This window comes from Myotis myotis, unplaced genomic scaffold (assembly GCF_014108235.1).
Source record: "Myotis myotis isolate mMyoMyo1 unplaced genomic scaffold, mMyoMyo1.p scaffold_m19_p_3, whole genome shotgun sequence".
Lineage (NCBI taxonomy): Eukaryota > Metazoa > Chordata > Mammalia > Chiroptera > Vespertilionidae > Myotis > Myotis myotis.
In genome coordinates, this window is record NW_023416335.1 from 212,479,153 (window position 1) to 212,493,912 (window position 14,760).

At 59.7% G+C, this 14,760-nt stretch overlaps 1 long non-coding RNA gene across 1 annotated transcript; it reads left to right on the forward strand.

Moving 5' to 3' along the window:
- The first annotated feature begins 5,368 nt into the window (after positions 1 to 5,368).
- On the forward strand, positions 5,369 to 6,734 carry LOC118651103. The gene is made up of 2 exons (XR_004966112.1): positions 5,369 to 5,517; positions 6,605 to 6,734. It is a non-coding gene; the product is annotated as an uncharacterized LOC118651103 (long non-coding RNA).
- The last annotated feature ends 8,026 nt before the right edge of the window (positions 6,735 to 14,760 follow it).

A 14,760-nucleotide genomic window follows, 5' to 3' on the forward strand; every position in this document is an offset into this window, starting at 1 on the left:
ACAGCAGGGACCGCGTGGCTGGCAGTGGCTGGGTCCCCAGCCTCGCCAAGGCCATCCCTAACCCTCTGTGCTCAGTCCTCCTCAGTCCGGGGCTGTCGGGCAGGGGATGCAGCACCCACGTGGGATGGGAAGGCATGTGCCGGGGGGCCTGGGCAGGGTACCACCTCTGTCCCTCGGCCACTCCAGCAGGGCCTTGACGGGCAGCCGATGGGGCCGCCAGCGGTGGGCCATGTGGAGAGATGGCGGGCTGCGGGACAGAGAGCCAGTCCCTACAGGGAGGCCACAGGCCAGCTGCTGCCAGCTGCTGTCAGGAGGGGGAAGGCCTAGGGTTCCAGAGCTCGGGCTCCAGAAGGGGGTCCGGATTTGTGCCAGATGTTCCCAAACCGGAAGCCCCGCAGCCACCCAGGAGACACATCCTGGGGTTGAACCCAGCCCGTGGCCCCCAGTTACACCCCCTGTACACAGGTTAGTGTGGAAAGAGAGGCAGGTTTCAGGGTGACCCTGCTCGAGCTCTGAGAAGGTCCCGTGGGGTGGGGGGCACAGGGAGCTGGCAGAGCTTACACCTCTGCTCCCACACGGGGGTGGGGGGGTAGGGGGGGAGTGTTCGCTTCTGCACGCTGCGTCCTCAGGTGGCTGAAGCTGGCCTGCCTCTTCAGACCAGATCCGCGTAATGAAGCTGATTTGAAGCTAGACTCTCCCTAAAGTGAGGTATCCGATTGCTCCGTCTGCAAATCCTCTGGGAAGCCCACATGCGGAAAGTGGACCTGAACTGGAACTTTCCTCACCTCCCAGGAAGTGGAGTTGCTGCTAGTTGTGAATTGTTGCGCCAAAGGCCGCTCTGCAGGGAGCCGGACCTGTGCCCAAACCCTCTCGCGGCCTCCTGCCAGCTGGGGGCCCGGGGTGAGCGCCCTCACCTGCCTCACTCATCAAATGGGCTTAATAATAGTTCTGACTCAGTCAAATGATGTGAGACCTGTGTGAACCGTTCGTGTGGCGCTAGCACCCAGTAGGCACTCAGTGTGACACTAGCACCCAGTAGGCACTCAGTGTGACGCCAGCACGCAGTAGGCACTCAGTTAGTGTGGCACTAGCACCCAGTAGGCACTCAGTTAGTGTGACGCTAGCACCCAGTAGGCACCCAGTGTGACGCCAGCACCCAGTAGGCACTCAGTTAGTGTGGCGCCAGCACCCAGTAGGCACCCAGTGTGGCGGCAGCACCCAGTAGGCACTCAGTTAGTGTGGCGCCAGCACCCAGTAGGCACCCAGTGTGGCGGCAGCACCCAGTAGGCACCCAGTGTGGCGCCAGCACCCAGTAGGCACCCAGTGTGGCGCCAGCACCCAGTAGGCACTCAGTTAGTGTGGCGCCAGCACCCAGTAGGCACTCAGTTAGTGTGGCGCCAGCACCCAGTAGGCACTCAGTTAGTGTGGCGCCAGCACCCAGTAGGCACTCAGTTAGTGTGACGCCAGCACCCAGTAGGCACTCAGTTAGTGTGGCGCCAGCACCCAGTAGGCACCCAGTGTGACGCCAGCACCCAGTAGGCACTCAGTTAGTGTGGCGCCAGCACCCAGTAGGCACCCAGTGTGGCGCCAGCACCCAGTAGGCACCCAGTGTGGCGCCAGCACCCAGTAGGCACCCAGTGTGGCGCCAGCACCCAGTAGGCACCCAGTGTGGCGCCAGCACCCAGTAGGCACTCAGTGAATGCTGGCTGCTGCTGGTTTCCCGTAATGTAGGTGGGCCGAGGCTCCTCTAACACGTCACCTGCTTCTGGGGCAGCTCAGGACTTTCTCCCTCTCATCTCACGTCATTTCAGTTGCTGGCCTCTCCCCACTTTTGTGTTTCTTTTCTTCTCCTAAAAGAAACTGTCACTGCCCCTCCCCGCCCCAGGTTCTCCGAAGTCCCTTTCCGCTCAGAGACGGTGGCTTCTGCACAGTGCTCCCGGGGGGGCCCTGCCGTCTCTGCTGAGTGTCCCCAGAGACGAGGAGCTCACCCCCTCTCTGGCGGCGCGGCTGCAGAAGCTGAAGGAGGAAGCCCCCGGGTGTGCCCAGGTCTCGCTGGTGGGACCAGATCTGGGGCACACAGGTCCCCTCTGGGGCTGCAGCATCTAGTTTTCTGGGGACGCCACCCGGCTGGTAAGAAGGTCCCAAGCGCTGGGTGAGGCGCTGATTTCAGGCTCCAGGGAAAGTGCTGTGCGTGGCCGAGACGTGCTTTTCCAGAGCAGGACCTGTCCCGTGCTCGCCGGCAGCCCACGTAGCCAGGAGGAGAGAGGGGCTCGGAATGGGAGATCAGACACCTACTGCCACCAGCTGCGCTGCGTTTGGGACACTGGGGAGCAAGGCCGTGGCCTGTGGAGCCTGGGGCTCTGGGCTGGACCCGCTACGGATGTGCAGGGCCCCCTGCGAAGTAGGAATTCGGAACCTTTTTGGTTCTTAATAAAAAATGATCAAAAATTTCAGGAGGGTCCCAGCAAAGCGCTGAACCCCGCTGGGCGCTCTGATTGCAGGGACGTTCTGCGCGCAGGCCCGCGTGGCTGCAGGTCACGGAGCCGCCCCCCACGCACCCCCCCCCCCCGCCCTCGCACGTGTTCCCGCCGAGAGCGGCCCGGAGCACCACAGGCAGCTGCACTGAGGACGCGTGACTCTGCTTCTCAAGGATTCTCCCCATCGCTGATGCCACGTGCTAATTTTAGAACATTTTCAATCCTCATAAAAGAAGGAAGAAAGTTTTCAGTCACCTGTGTCACCTCCCTCAGAAATCGCCGGTGCCAACATTTCCCTCCGCTTCTAGGAAGAGCACGATTTGAAACAAAATGAGCATCTTAGCATCTTATTATATGCATCATTCTATCTTCTGCTGGTCCCGCTAAATGCTGTATTACGGCTCATTCCCTAAGTCCGGAGAGCCTGTCCTGTGAGTCGATTTGTAATGACTATTTAGTATTCCACTGGATGGACTTCCGTAACTACCTCCCTACGATGGGACGTGGGCTCCTTCCAGCGGCTTCCGGTCCTCCCTGTTATAAACAGCACTGGCAAGAACATGTGTGCGCACGTTTCTGCTGATTTCCTCTGGGAGGGAAGGCAGATAGGGAGACCTATGGTTCCGGAGGCTTCCGGGTTGGTTCTGAATTCCACCTGGGCCAGGAGCTCAGCCCCGCCCCCTGGGCAGCGACGGCGCCCAACGAACCGCCCCGCCTGGCATCCTTTCAGTTGTGGAGAAAAAACAACCCTCCCCGAGCTGACAGAACTGGGAAGTAGCGAGTGCGAACCACGTAGGCACCTCCCGCTAGCCACGCTCACAGCCACCCCGCGTGGGGTGCTCCCCAGGCCCTTTACCCACCAGGAGCAGAGGCCCTGGCCCGAGGACCTCCGGCCGGTCCTGCTGGGGGCGGACGCTAGCCCCGCGTCCCACCAAACGATGGCAGGACTTGGGGACCTGGCTGCCTCGGCCTGTCAGGCTGCGGATGGAATGAGGTCAGCTTAGCCCAGTGCCACTCATGGGGACGCGCAGTAGTGGTAGCGAGGAGAAGGGGGAGGAGGGGAGGGAAGAAGAGGAGGGGCAGCTGGGGGGTGAGGTCAGGATTGGTCCCCTTGGGAGAGGTGGGCGTGGCAGGGCATCTGGCCACCTGACCGCAGGCTCCCGAGGGCAGGGATGAGGGCTGCTGACCCCAGCTCAGTGCCACCCACTGCGGGCGAGCAGCACAGCCCCCTCGGAGGCCTCCACAGGCTGGGGCTGGGCTGGGCAGGGCAGGCGGAGTGCTGGTTTGCAGCTGTTACCTTAACAAAGTCCACCGATTTCGTGCCTCAAAGGTGTGAGCTGACGAGCATGCGTTCACGGAGGTTGGGCGTCTGCAGTGTCTTGTGGCTAAAATCAAGGTGTTAGCCGATTGCTTCTGGAGGCTCCGGGGTGGAACCCGCTTCCTGGCCTTTTCCAGCGTCTGGAGGCGCCTGTATTCCTTGGCTCATGGCCCCTTCCTCCATCCTCAGACAGGTGTCTCCTCCTCTGACCACAGCTGGGAAAGGTTCTCCACTTTTAAAGACACGTGTGATTCGATTGGATCCACCTGCATCACCCCGGCTGCTCTCGCAGCTCCAGGCCCTTAACTTCATCCGCCGGCAAAACCAAGGAGGACTGTTTTTGAGGAACTTCCTGCCAGAAGCCCCCAGGGCCCACCCTCTGCTCATCTTAAGGGCAGGGGTTCTGGGAACTCAGGCAGGTTCTCTGCTCAACCAGGAGCTGCTCTTCCTCACCTCAACCCCACGGAGTAGGCACGGTGGGCGCCGTTATCCCCATTTCACAGGTGGGCAAACTGAGGCCCAGAAAGGCCGGGTAATTTGCTCAAGGCCACACGGCTGGCAAGGAGCAGGGCTGAGCCTTGGTGATAGCTGGACCCTAAATCTAGGGCTCCATGGTGCCACTGCCTGCCTCTAGCAATACCAGAGTCCCTGGCTCTCCCTGGGCCCCAGCCCTTGGTTCTTTCCAGAAGGGTGGCAGGCCTTCCCGCCCTGTTCCCAGAGCAGGCCGCGATCTCAGGGCAGAGGGCGTGGGCAGCCCTGGGTGGGGGCTGGCTTAATGGGGAGGGTCTGGGAGCCTCCCCGGGGCAGGGCCTCCCTGCAGCTGCACACTGGGGGTGAGGGTGAGGGTGCAAGGCCAGTCTGTGCCCACGCGGGAGCGGCCGTAGGTCTCCCTGGTCCAGCCCCCCAGCGGGAACTTTGGGGCGTCTCTCCCAGCCCCGGCGCGGCACCCTCAAGCCTCTGAATGAGAAACAAGGATGCGAGTGTACGTGGGGCAGCATTTGAAGCTGGGGTGGCACTCGATACACGAAGGCGGGTGAGGGTGTGCACCCCGAGGCTGGGGGCAGGGTTAGTGCTCCCCCCCAGCGGCCCCCTGCAGCCCCACTCCCGCCCGGCCCGCGCCCGGCAGGGGAGGAGTTAAGCTGCGCGGGCACCTTGGCACAGCCCGCTGCCCAGAACACCCGGCTCCCACCCCCACCGCGTCTCTTCCTTTTTGCCTTTTTCCTCCTTAATTAATCATACGCTGCTGCCCCATTTAAATATGGAAATGCGCGGCCGGAGACACGCTAGCCCTGCGTGGCGGCTGTCCGGCTCCAGGGTGGGGGCACCGTGGCATCGCCGCCTCCCTTCTGTGTGTGTGAAATTACGTGCACAAAGGCGGCCGCTGATCTGAGTGTGTGAACTAAATAAATAAATAAATAAGGGCTTTTGTTGGGGCTCCGGCTCCGGCACATGACTGTTTTCGCTAAACCGCCCATGCTGTCTGTGTCTTTATGGGACTCAGGAGACGGGGGAGGCCCCGTGGGCCGGCCGGGCATCTGGGCCTCTCCCTCCCCTGGCACCGCCGCACCCCTCCCTCCTGCCCGGGCTGGGCTCCCAGGCAGCCTGGCATGGTGCCAGGCTCGCCGCGCGGGCAGCAGGGTGGGGCAAGCGGCGGCAGCGGAGGACGTGGCCGGGCGCCCTGGGCTCAAGCAGCACCCCAGCCGGGAGGCCGGGGCCCAGAAGGTGAGGGCACCCGGGTGGGCACAGGGTGGGCGCCGGGCGGGCAGCAGGCAGTGAGGCGGGCTGGGCCGGCCTGCAGGGGGAGAGCGCTGGGAGGGCTGGGCACAAAGCAGGTCAGTGCCAGGCCGGGCTGCTCTCTCCCGGCCGTCCTCCCTCCCTCCCGCCCTCCCTCTGGGCCCCCCGGGGCCAAGGGGAGGCCAGCGAGCTCACATGGGGCCCAGGCAGGAGGGCGCGGAGCTGTGGCCGCGGGCAGGCCCGGCGAGGCGGGGCCCAGGGCTGTCAAGGAGAAAAACATCCCAAGGCCTGCAAATTGCTGCTCTCAGCTTTTTTTTTTTTTTTTTTTTTTTTTTTTAAACTCCTCCTGCTTGGGAGGAAAAAAAAAGCAGCGCTTCCTCTGGAGGCGGATGCAAAAAGGATGCAGAATTTTAACCATCTCCTGCACCGGGCTTCCCCAGCGGCCGGCCCGGGCCTGGCCTGGTGGCACACGGGAGGCACTGGCCTGAGGCCTCTCTCTGGGACCTGCTGCAAAGCCAGGCCCACCCACTGCCCCGTCCAGAGGCAGGGCCGCTGCAGGGGCGTGAGGACCGGGGTCGGGTGCCCAGGCCTGCACAGAGCTGCCACGTGGTGGGCCCCCAGGCATTGTCACGGTCACCTCTGGCGTCACCTTCAGGCGTGCTGGACCGTTTGGTCTTATGGTGTTGACCGCGGTGCCTGGGCATCTGGTTGGGGACCCCAGCGCTGTGCTTGGGGGGTCCTGGTGCCTGCTGACTTGGAGCCTTGGCCACGCTGGGATCCTGGGCCTTTCTCGTGACCGGTTTTGGTGTTTCAAAATCATGTGGAAAGTGTTTTGGTGGCCGGTGGAGGCTCCACACACTGTGTATTCAGGGCAGAGCTTACGGGATAAGTTCCAGGGAGAGGGAGGCCATTAGGTCACCGGAGAAAAGATGGATGAGCCCCAAGTACAGAAGTGGGGGCGGGCCTCCCTGGGTTAGGGTGCAGAGCAGCGGGCGTGTGAGCACTGGCAGGTCGGTCCAGGGAGGCTCAGTGCCCCGGGCTCACAAATATGTTTTCATTTTAATGTCTCTTCAAGCCAGAAGAAAAAACTGACTGTAATCATAATGAACACATAATGGTGAATCCTGCCTGGCTTACACCCATCTGTCCACCGGTGCAGCCGTGGATGTTGTGAATACAGTGGAGGCAGGGCCCGGAATGTGTAAGTGCTGAGTCTACAAAAGTCGTGATGGGGTCTCGGGCTGGTCCGGTCTGTCCCGGGACCAGGAGTCAGATCTGGGGGCCATCTGGGTGCCCTGTGCATGTGGCTTCTCCGAAGGCCAGGACAGGCGGACACAGGGCCCTCTCCCGTGCGTGTTTCTGTGCACACACGTTTTCCAAAGCTCCCCAGACACGTGTGTGCGAGACCCAATTCCCGAGAGAGGGCTGTGGGCTGCGTGGCCGCCACGGCCCAGGACGCCTGGCCCTGGGTGAGGGTTGTCACTGAGTGCGGAGACAGGGTGACATCGTCCAGCTCCTGTCCCCTGGGAGAGAGCAGGCTGCGAGGCCCGTCCCCACCCCCGCACCCACATCCAGCACAGCTCCCAGAGAAGCAACGTGAGCCGCAAACACAGCGGCGGCCGAATTTCACATGTGCCAGATGCTGCGTTTTTTCAACAGTAGAAATAGGTGAAATTCACGACCCAAATACCATGTATTTAATCTAATTCACATCCAAAATAGCATATTTCAGGATGTAATTAATACCAAATTATTGAGGAGACAGTTTACATTTTTTTTCCATGTCACGTCTTTGAAACCCGGGGTGTGTTTTACACACGCATCACAGTTCCCCGCGGACTCCGCATTGCGAAGGCCCAGTGGCCTGGTGCTGTGGAGGGAGACTGCGCACTGGGCAGTGCGGGTCCAGCCGGTGCCCACGGCCCCCGCGTTGGGAGACTGCTTTCTCTGCTTTTTTTTTTTTTTTTTTTTTTTTTTTTTTGCTGGTGGCCCTTCGGGGCCAGGATAGAGGATGCCCTCCCTGGCGTGTGCGCCTGGCCCCCCTCAGCCGAACGGGTGGGTGTTGAGGCTGCAAGTCTCCAGGGCGAGGGGGGCTGCCGCAGAGGGTTCTTTGCGGGGCTCCCAGACGCCAGGGGGACGGGCACAAAGGGCTGGCTTCAGGGCACAATGGCGGGGCGGTTAGTCACAGTGCGGCGGCGGCCAGGCACACAGAGCTCCCTGTGTCTGCGCCCGGCCCGCCGGCCCCGAGCCGCTGCCCCAGCGGCTGCTCCTCCCGGGCTGCGGCCTTTTGTCTGCACCCTCCCCGCTGGCCCGTTAACCCCCTGCTGCCCACGGCCTACCTGGCCCGCGGGCGGGGGCACCCTTCCGGGGCTCGGTTCCCCTTGGCCACGCCGGCCGGCGGCGGCGGGCGAGAGGCAGGCTCCCCGGTGGGAGAAGCCGGGCTCGGGCCTGCAGGCTGTCCCTGGCCTCGGGGGAAGGAGGCTCCGGGGCCGGGCGCCCCGCGCTATCTGTGCGGCCCCGGGAAGGCTTTCGGATGAGCGGGAGCCGAGCGCGGGCTCCGCGCACCATCTCCCGGGCGCCTGCGAGCGATCGCCATGCGGGCCCAGCGCGTCTGGAAACAATGAAAAGCCCAAACTGTGAAGGCGAAGGAGGGGCCCTGAAGAGGTGCCCGCGCTCGTGTTTTAAAGTGAACAGACTGATATAAATATTTGAATCCTGTGCCTGGATAGACGGAGGAGAGAAAATGAATTAGTCATGTCCCAGGCCCGTCTGGGGACACTGGGAAAGCAGCTTCTGCCCCCTTTGCTAGTGAGCAGCCACAATTAAAACCTCCGCGTCCGGGCTGCCGGCCTGGAGTCTCAGAGACGGAATTAGCTGTTTGTTGTGATTTGACAGTTAAATTATTAACACGTGGAGAAGGTAACTGCCCCCCCGCAAAAGGTAGAAAACACACGAACAGTCTCCTTAATTTAAAAATGATCTGTGCCGAGATTCCGCACTTGGGCCAGCCTCTGCTAAATTAAAGTGACATGTGTTTTTATTTTAGGAGGCAGGGATGGTTTGCTGTGCCCTGTGTGAGGAGGGCAAGTAAAACAGAGGGTTTTTTTTTTTTTTTTAAATGTGACCATCTACTTAACGGCTTAAAAATTCCAAATGCCAGACATTTTTTCTTGGAGGAAATTAATGTCTCCGATTTATCCGTCTTACCTGCTGATTACATTCTATCATTCTTTAGTTTATAATTTAATCCTTGTTTAAAACCGAGGATGTCTTTGGAATCTAAAAAGCGTAGGTCTGTTTGCTCCGGGGACCTCGGTGCCTCCCTGCTCAGAATCCCAGCCCCGAGCCCGGGGCCTGTCCCCTCGCCCGCCCGAGGCAGGCGGAGCGGAGCGGAGCGGGTCTGTCGGCAGCAGCCACCGCTGTCTGCAGACGGCGCGTGATGGGAGGCATATGCTCAGCTCACGCCGTTTTGCTCTGATTTATTTTAAACCAGTTATGATGATTTTAGCACAAAGAGGGGTGTATCTGACTTGCATTCTGCGAGGCCAGGGATTTTCAGTCTGAGGACAATTCCTTTTTTTCTTCCCCCAAACCCAAATTTAGAAATTGCCTTTTAGAGAGGAAAACGGCACCCTGGCTCGCCTGGTAACTCACTTTAAAAGAAAGAGGCTTGGGATCAAATGCATTTGATTTGTAGATTTCTTCCCATCTGTTGTTCTCCTGGGGCTGTAAATGGCCCACTTAAAAAAATAAGATAAGACAAACATGTTCGCTCCAGGCCACCCGGTCCTGCTGGGGACGTGGGCCCCAGAGGCCCGCATGAGTCACCGTCCTCTGCACGCCTGGCATTCGGCTCTCCTGTCTGCGTGGAAAAAAGACAGACCCTGCCTGGCTGAGGTACCCTCACACCTCTGCCCGGCCACTTTCCCGGGCCGCCAAACTCGGGGCATACGTCCCCGTATGTGAAACCTGGGCCCTGTGTAAACAGCATTATTTTAAAGCAAACCCTACAAAATCTTCACTAATTGCAATTCCACCCTGGCTGCAGGCACCACCTCCAGGAATGGGGGAAAAACCCCTGGAATGCAGGAAACACACTTGCTCCCCCGGGGAAATTGTCTGCCCTGCAGGAAGGTGCCTGGACTGGAGGTCTAGAAGCTGCCGCGGGGACCGAAGACGCCAAGCCTTCGGTTAGGTCCTGGGCTCGTAAGTGAGACCCCCAGATCTCAAACGAGAAGGAAAGGGTCTGCCCCGGCCCCACATCGGGGCTGCGGCAGGAATATCGCAGCGGCAGGCAGCCAATGTTTGCACAGCAGAGCTGTCCGGTTTCGTTTTCTGTCTGAAAGTGTTTCTCTAAAGAGGGGAAAGCGCTAGAGACACGCAAACTCCTGTAATCATCTTTATAACTTTCCTGGCAACACAGGATTGTAATTATTTATGTAAACTCATTAGCAGCAATTCACTTTATTCGCAGGATGGATTATATCTATTTGACGTCTAAGAAATACAGTTGTATCAGCAATACGATCGTTTTCTAATTATAAAAGCAATGTGTGCTCCTTGTAGGAAATTTGGACAAGGCAGAAAAAGGCATGGAAGGGGGAATTGTTCCTCCTCCTCCCAGGAAAGTTCTGGTCACATTTGCGCGAATCGCCTCCCTCTGCCCTGGATTCCCTCGGCCTCTGGTTTCGGATGCCTCCAAGGTGCGCTGGGCTGGGCCCGCTACCCTCCTGGTGCTTCCATTCTTTCCTGCCAGCTGCTCCTCTCCGGCCCTCAACCGCCTTCCTCGGTCCGGGGTTGGGGGGGGGGGGGGCGGGAACCAGGCACACTGCAGCATGGCCCTGAGGCAGGACCCAGCCCTCGGGCTGATCAGAGCGTGGATGGGAAGGGCGCGCTGCACATGGCAGACTCCAAGCATGGAGATGGAGGGTACGGCGAGGCCTTCTCCACGCAGGACAGAGCGGAAGGGGTTGGGGGGACGACAGAGTGACAGTCGGGCCTGAGGTTTTAAGTCTCAGCAAAGAAAGAGGCTTGGGCCAAATCCCAAGTACCGCTTCTCAGGCGAGCAAAGTCTCACCCGCACCGCACCGCGGAGATAATGTTTCCCAGGTGCTGGGCCTGGGCCTGACCTCCACCCACCCAGCGCTGCCGGGGTTGGTGCCAAGCGGCTCGGAGGCAGGGAGGCAGGGAGGCAGGGAGGCAGAGAGGCAGAGACGGGCCAGCACTGATTCCCAAATGCGCACTGCAATCAGGCCTGTGCCTGGGCTGCTCCCACAAATCTGTCAGGCGAAAGTTCCCGGCCTCTGGGGGGGGGGGGGGGGGTGTTGGGAGGGAAGCAAGCTGATTTCCATACGGCTTCCTGGACTAAGTGCGATCCGAAGGGAATTCTAGAATTTCCAAGTTCATTCTTGGTCGGATTAGTGGAGCCTACAGGGATCTGCCTTATCCCCCTTAGAATAACGCAATGGCTCCAGCATCCTAGCAACAGATAGCACTGCAGACAAAGTTTACGGGCAAAACCGTGGTTGTCATGTTAGTTATAGCGGGAAAAATACTTCCGCGAAATGAAAGCTGGAAGAACAGGGAAAGCCTGGCTAAATTTCATGTAACAAAAGAATGGAATAATATTGTGCCACTGTTAAAATGCTATTGACAAAGCATTTGTAACAACATGGGGACACAAAACTTTGCAAACTGTAAATGCAGGTGTGAATTATGTAATTGAATGCCCAGGTCAACTGTGGGGAAGGAATTACAATAGAATATTATTTCTGGATAATGGCACGTAGGTGAATTTTTCTTTTTCCATGTATTTTATACTTGAATTATTTATATTTTACACTTACTACTTAAATGGTCTCTATCTTAAATAGCTATCTTTATATTTTACTCCGAAATTACTTATACTTTAGACTTAGCTATGCCTTCTCTAAACACATGGTGTTTTTGTAAGCAGGGGAAAATCCTCTTTCAAGGCTTGTGAGTGGAAATATAGACAAATGGCATATTTTCCTTCAGAAGTTGCAGATAGATGGCACTGAGCAGAAATATTCATTAGGCCCACAAATAGGTAGAGTAAGTAAATATCATACGTTCCCTTAAAAAAGATTTGCATATAGGTGGCTTATTCATCAAACAGGACATGGATTCCCTAACCAAACATACGTGTTTGCACAACCACAGCGTAAAAATTCTCAAGACGTTTTGTGAACTTAAGGAGAAATATGTTTGTCCCCCAAACAATAGCATTGAGGAAGGAAAAAGAAAGAAAGAAAGAAAACGGCACTCTGCTTCTTGGCTCCGTGGTTAGACTTTGCTTGAATGCGAGTTTGTACTTTCCGTGTGACTGCTTGTTTTTTAGGGGCCATTTAAAAGTTCCTGTCGGAGAAGTATATAGAATGTGAATTCATGAAGCCAGATGAAAAACTGTAGTCTTTAGGCGGAAATTGTAGTGGTTTATTTATATATTCATCATTTGTTTTCTTGAAAGAAAGAAAGAAAGAAAGAAAGAAAGAAAGAAAGAAAGAAAGAAAGAAAGAAAGAAAGAAATAATTTTTCCCCAGCAGCACTTCTCAGGACTTTTGTATCACAAAATATTATTCCGCACCCTGAAGTCACTCGCTGACTCACAGGGTGCCTGGCCGTGTCAAGACAAAAGGTGGACATTAAAAAAAAACAACCAAAAAGCAACAACCCATAACGCTACAGGATTCTGTGAAATGGAAAAATCTGTTTCCGTGTAAAATATCCGCCTTCAAGCAAATGGCCTTTGCTTCCCTGGAAAACGAATGCCCAGGACCGGCGGTGCTGGGAACAGTGCAACCTTTAAAAAATGAGGAGTCAGCAGATACCATACTGTCCCGGCGGCTGTAAAGGCCCGGCAGCGGGGGATGCTCTGAGCTGCCCGCTCGGCCGCCGGGCGGCGCAGGTGAGCGGTGCTGGGGCCCCGGGCGGCCCCCAGTTTCCCCGCGGCCCCGGGGCACGGGGTCTGCACCGGCAGGCCAGCCCGCCTGGGCGGCGCCAGGCTGGGAGGTCCCTCGGCCTCCGGGGCGCGACCCTCTAATCCGCTTTAGTCACTATATTGTGCGCTTCGTTCGGCAAAGTAAACAACACGGCGAACAAAGCAGCGGGCGCGGGCCCCCGACTCCCTGACCCTGGGTCGTGCCCTTTGTTCGCCCTCAATGCGGCCGCCCGCCCGCAGCTAATTGGGGCGCGTGCTGCCTCCGAGGACTGGGACCTGGACACGGACTGGGGTCCGACACGGACTCGGACTCGAAGGCGGAGCGCGGCTCGGACCGCGGCGCTGCCTCGGACACGGACACAGACACGGACACGGACACGGACCCCAACCCCAACCCCAACCACGGATTCGGGCTCAGACCCCAAGCTCGGTCGGCGGGTAACTGCGGCGCGTGCCGCTGCCTCCGAGGACGCGGACGCGGAGGCGGACTCGGAGGCGGACCCGGAGGCGGACTCGGAGACGGAGACGGGGACGGACAGCGGCCTCCACCGAGGCGCTACCTGGGAAGCGGACCTGGACTCGGACACAGACCCCGGGCTCGGAGGTGGACACGGTGTCAGACACTGATCCGAGCTCGGACCCCAAGCGTAGTCGGCGGCTAATGCGGCGCAGACACGGACTTGGACGCGGATACAGACCGCGGCTCCGACCCAGGCTCGCCCCGGGACAAGCACGTGAACTCGGATACTGGCGGACGCGGATGTGGACGCGGACTCGGGCCCGGACCCAACCACGGGCTCGGACGCGGAGGCGGACCCCAACCACGGACGCGGACCCCAACTCCGGGCTCGAGCAGGGACTCTGAGCCTGAATGCGGCTAATCGCGGCGCGCGCCCTGCCGCTGCCGACGCGGACTCGGAGACAGACGGCGGCTCCGACCGCGGGTCTGCCTGGACACAGACGCGGACTTGGAGACAGACAGACTCGGACCTCACTCCCGGACTCGAACGCGGACCCCAACCCCGGACGCGGACCCCAACCCCGGACTCGGACGCGGACCCCAACCCCGGACTCGGACGCGGACCCCATCCCCGGACTCGGACGCGGACCCCAACCCCGGACTCAGACGCGGACCCCAACCCCGGGCTCAGACGCGGACCCCAACCCCGGGCTCGGACGCGGACCCAAACCCCGGACTTGGACGCGGACCCCAACCCCGGGCTCAGACGCGGACCCCAACCCCGGGCTCAGACGCGGACCTCAACCCCGGACTCGGATATGGACCCCCAACCCCGGGCTGAGACGCAAACCCCGGCCTCGGGCACGGACCCGAAAGCTCGGATTGTGACTAATTGCAGCATGCGCGCCCGCCGCTGCAGACGCGGACTCGGACTGGGACTGAAGCTCTACCCGGGACACGGACACGGACTCAGACACAGAACCCAGATCTGGACTCGGACGCGGACCCAGGGTCGGACACGGACCGAACCACAGACACGGATCCGAGCTCGGACTGTGGCTGTGGTGCGCATGCGCGCGCGCCCCCGCCTCTGCAGACGCGGTCTCGGGCTCGGATACGGACAGCCGCTCCAACCGAGGCTCTACCCCGGACACGGATGTGGACTCGTATACAGACCCCAAATCCGGCCTTGGACGTGGAGCCCAACCACGGACACGCCCACGGACACGCCCACAGGCACGGACTTAAAACTCGACCTGCGGGTAATCGCAGCGCGCGCGCCCGCCGCCGCTGCAGACGCGGACTCGGATACGGGCTCGGGCAGCGGCTCCGACCGAGGCTCCACCCGGGACAGAGACGCGGACTCGGAGACAGACCCCAAACCCGGACTCGGACGCGGACACAATGTCGGACAGGGACACGGATCCCAACCACGTTCATGGACTCGGCACGGACCCCAAGCCGGGACTGCGCTCCTGGCGGTATGTTCCGCTGCCGCCGCCGGCGGACTCGGGCGCGGATACTAACAGCGGCTCAGACCGCAACTCTGCCCGGAACGCGGACATGGACTTGGACGCGGCACGGCGTCGGGTCCCGGACCTCGGGTCTGCCCCGGACACGGAATCAAACTTGGACTCGGACACGGACCGTAACCTCGGACCGTGATCTCAGCTTTGGTTCCGGGATAGTCAGACCCCAAGACCACGGCTCCCGACCGCGGCTAATCGGAGCGCATGCCGCGGCCGCCGCCACTGCTGCCGCAGACTCCGACGCGGACTTGGCCTCGGACTTGGACTTGCACACGAACCCC